At 40.5% G+C, this 4,422-nt stretch overlaps 1 long non-coding RNA gene across 1 annotated transcript; it reads left to right on the forward strand.

The window, feature by feature from the left end:
* LOC110433704 lies at nt 3,123-3,957 on the forward strand. The gene is made up of 3 exons (XR_002451100.1): nt 3,123-3,236; nt 3,316-3,418; nt 3,504-3,957. It is a non-coding gene; the product is annotated as an uncharacterized LOC110433704 (long non-coding RNA).

The raw sequence follows: 4,422 nt of genomic DNA on the forward strand, positions 1-4,422 counted from the left end.
AAGCAATTTGGAGTATTGATGCTTTGGGATTGATAGCCAAGTCATGAGATTGCAATGGACTTTGGTTATGGAAACTTCCTCTTCTTGTTTGGGGGTTGATTCCTTTTCTTCCTTTAAGAGTTCATCAAGATTCTTAATGATGCAAGGAGTGTGTCCATTGATATGATCAATGACAAACCTTGCTTCACTAACGGATAAAGAAAGGAAATTTCCTCCAAAGGCCATATCTAGGGATGTCACATAATCAACACTAAGATTGCGGCCATAATATATGGGTCTTAGTAAGGTTAGGTCTAGACCAAAATTTATAAGGAGATTGAAACGTTCCCATGATGTAAACAAATATTCATTACCTTCATAAAAGATAGGATCTTGGCCAAAGATTCATTACCTTCCATAAAAAGGTATGACCTAGGCTCTACAAAAGGGTTGGTCCTGACCTATTGCAACCAAGCATGGGCGCAACGTATAGCTAGGTGTGATGATCATAGGCTCTAGTGGCTCTAGGCTCGCGCTCATGGGTGCATCATATTGATAGATAGGAGTGGCATTTTGGTTATCCATAAGGATAGAAAAGAAAAAGAAAAGGTATAAAGATACAAGATAAAAGTATATTACAAGGTTAAGCTAGTCTTTAGTTATCTCAGCAGACCGTCTTTCTCCCCACAACAGCGCCAGAAATGCTTGTTGGTATTTGTCATGCACTACGGAAGAAACAAAGAGAAATAGTCCGCAACTGCACAGATATACTGATGTAGCACTTCACCCGAGAGAGATATCTCGAGTATCATATTTGTTTATCCGCAAGGAGAAAACATGCAATGAATAACCAAGGTTAAACTTAACCCCTGAGTATCAACCAAGGGAACTAAAGGGATATAGAGAAGACTTGTAAGGGTTCTAGTTTTAAATTGTGGTATGTTATGCTAGTAGTGTTCTAGAGGGGACGAGCTAGGCTAGAGTACTAACAGAGAACAGTCTAATCTAACACCCAAATCCTACTAGTCCTTACAAGCGTGATAGGAAACTAGAAATTCATCATGACAATTGGGTCACTTCCTGTGAACTATCCTTATCTGATGAGCAAGAGGATATCTACATGCAATTGAGTCTAGACACCATGTCTACGCACGACATGCAACTCCAATCCAAGAATAACTAAGAATCGAAGTACTCTAGAAGAGTCGCTAACCATCAAACATTAATAACAACAGACTTACTTGTATTAGAAGTTAACGTACTGAAGAATCTCAGAAGCAAACCCCACCCAAGGAGCTTGATCCTGCAAGTACAAGCCGAGGAAGGAGATACCGACAGGCCTAGAGCTTCCTCCACAATTCTTCCCTCCACTCTATCTCTCTCTAATTCTACAAGACTAAACCTAGTATCCCAAGAGACTACTGGCTAATCAACTCTTGAATGGCTTGGCTCTGATCCCTACTAGACATAATGAATTATGGTTTCAGGGATGCTTTTCTCTAGGGGCTAGGGCCTTGCTTATATAGACCGGTGGGATGAGCCGTAGCCCTGGATCAAACGTACCTTAATGGACGATTAATATTGAACCTCAATGGTGTTGGAGACATAATCCGTGAGACTTGACCTGATTGGCCAGCAGGGGAGAGTGGGCACCCTAGGTGTGGGCTCACTGGCCTTCTCCTTCGTTCTAGTGCCTTCTCGGCCCTTCTAGATTATTCTTTTTTATACATCGCATAGATATCTCGTTTCTCTCTAAGTAATCATGACATGTGGGCCTCCTTTGGTTATTTTTCTGATCACCCCTACAGAAATAGACATTCACCAAAACTCATGGAATTCTATCAGTGTACCCCCTAGTTCTATGTTGGTGATTGCTTTTATGCCCTTATCTCATTCTCTTGTTGGTATAAAAATAATAGTTATATGCTGTCAACACTGAGCAATGCAACGAGAGGTACAAGCTAGCACCGGGGGACAAGACACCGCCTACCAGCCAACCAAGCAAAAGCCTTCGTGTTAACCAACCAGGAGAGAACACATCGCTTGAAAGCCAACCAAGCACAAGCCAATGTCCCCCATGCCGACAAAGCCTACAGACAATAAAGAGAATGCCATACCCAAGCTTGCATACTCGACTGAGTTTGAAAGGTATGGTACCGGCAAGCATAGTCAAACTATGATATGTTATTAGCTACCTATTTTGTCACACTAACATTTGAAGCCTCGTTGTTCTAGGCCAAAGACACCAGTTGATGTGTTTCCCATCTTTGATGAATGCCTCGGCCAATTTGAGAACGGGAAGTTCATGGTAACTAAGCTCCAGCTCTCCTACGAGGAGCCATGGGAGGTAAGGAGGTTTCAACTGTGGTACATGGAAGCAACAAAAGCTGGCCTATCAAGTTTTGTTACCAAGATTCTGGTGGAGTACTTCCACTTGCCCGAAGATGTTGAACTCATCGTAGAATTCCATGACATGTGTAGACTATTGTGGCGAGATGACCTTGACGACGCCCAAGTCACCTTGTTTGCTCTATAAGTGAATGAGGAGTTTCTCACATACCTTGTGTCTATATATAGGTGGTTTCTCTAGAGTAATTATGACATGCCCACTTGTCCTTGCAGGCTGATGGCTATGTAATGTAAGCCAGGAAGTGTCACTGGGTATTGTTTGTCTATCTCCAATGCATATTATTGAGAGAATCATCATCGGTTACAATATTCCACACACCCATGAATATTTGGTGAACTTGATGGCTCGCCAGAGAGACAAATACAGGAAAGAGAAGCTTGGCAAATCCAAGTTGGGTGTTGCAATGTACATATATGGAGCAAAGAAGAAGATCAAAGGAAATGGGTGTATCCTGGCTGCCCACCACTTTGGGTAAGTCAAAAACAAGTGAGGAACACACACACACACACACACACACACACACACACACACACACACACACACACACACACACACACACACACACATATATATATATATATATATATATATATATATATATATATATATATATATATATATATCCTATATATATATATATATATATATATATATATATATATATATATATAGGATCACCATCTCTCATCATAATCTGTATCTTGTTTGAATGGTGCAGCTTGGGCCTCACGTACAGCCACTGGATTGCATTTATCATCTATCCTCAAGACGGCAGGGCCTACATATTTGATTCATTGTGGAATTCAAACAAAGCAATGTGCAAGAACTTTGAAAGCTACTTGAGAGAGTAAGTGACACAACTTCTTATTCATTTACAGTAATCATATGCATTGAAATTTGTTGTTAACACTAGTGTTTTTGTACAGCGCTTATAAGGAGTATGTGAAAGATCAAGAGCAATATGGCAAAACATCTGAGAAGTTCAAGGCAAAGCATGGGAATAAACTGAAAGTCAGGCATGAGTTCACAGTATGTATATCAAAAGTTCTGTGTGCTATTACATCAAGCATTCTCTATATGTATATATATGTTCTAATGATTGTTTACCATGCAGTGCGCCAAATAGCTGAAAGAAACACTTCTATGTGGGTACTACGTCTGCGAGTACCTTAGGGCGTGCAAGAAATACAGCCACTGCTAGCGGCAGCTCAAGAAAGGAATGGACTGGTGGAGAAGGGAACAGGTAAACCAACCTACACTGCTTCAACCAAACAGTAGCAGACATCTGCAAATTTATCACGGACTAATGCGTTAATGAAGGGCGAATCTTCTTCAACACGAACAGGCTGGGCAGCTTCTCGAGTACAAGAAGATTAGAAACTGCAGCACCTTGCTACGTATCCAGATTTGTTTGGATTAGCAAATTGAGGTACCTAGCGGACTTGTTACTAAGTTTCATCAAGACAAACGAGTTAATACTTTAACGATTTTGTCGGTTTCATATATGTACAGAACTAGACAAAATGAATGTATGAATGTGTTATGTCTTATATATGTGTCTGTATGAATGTCATGATAAGTATATGCCTGTTTGATTTGTTAATACTAAATTCGATTTAGATTTATACTCGTGGCGTTATTTTTTTTAAAAAAAAATAGTTAACCGATGCAGGCCAGTAACAATAACCGCCGCGGTTAACATATTTAACCATGGCGATCACCTAAAACTCGCTGCCGCGGTTAATACATTAATCAAGATGGGCACATAAGGTCGATTGCCACGGTAATATACATTAACCAAGGCGGTCTTTTTTACACACCCGCCACATGGCGAACACAGGTGTCCGCTACGGTTAAGTCACCATTAACCGTAACCTTACAACTGCAGCGGACGCCTTTGCCTACCAAAAAAATAAAAATCGTCCGCCACGGTTATGTTTTCTGTAGTAGTGTAAGCACATCTGAAAAACTGAGTTTAAGATTAGGAATCTTGTTGTCACTTAGCATGTAGGAGCCATGAACCCAAACCTAAA

Source organism: Sorghum bicolor, chromosome 1 (assembly GCF_000003195.3).
Source record: "Sorghum bicolor cultivar BTx623 chromosome 1, Sorghum_bicolor_NCBIv3, whole genome shotgun sequence".
Lineage (NCBI taxonomy): Eukaryota > Viridiplantae > Streptophyta > Magnoliopsida > Poales > Poaceae > Sorghum > Sorghum bicolor.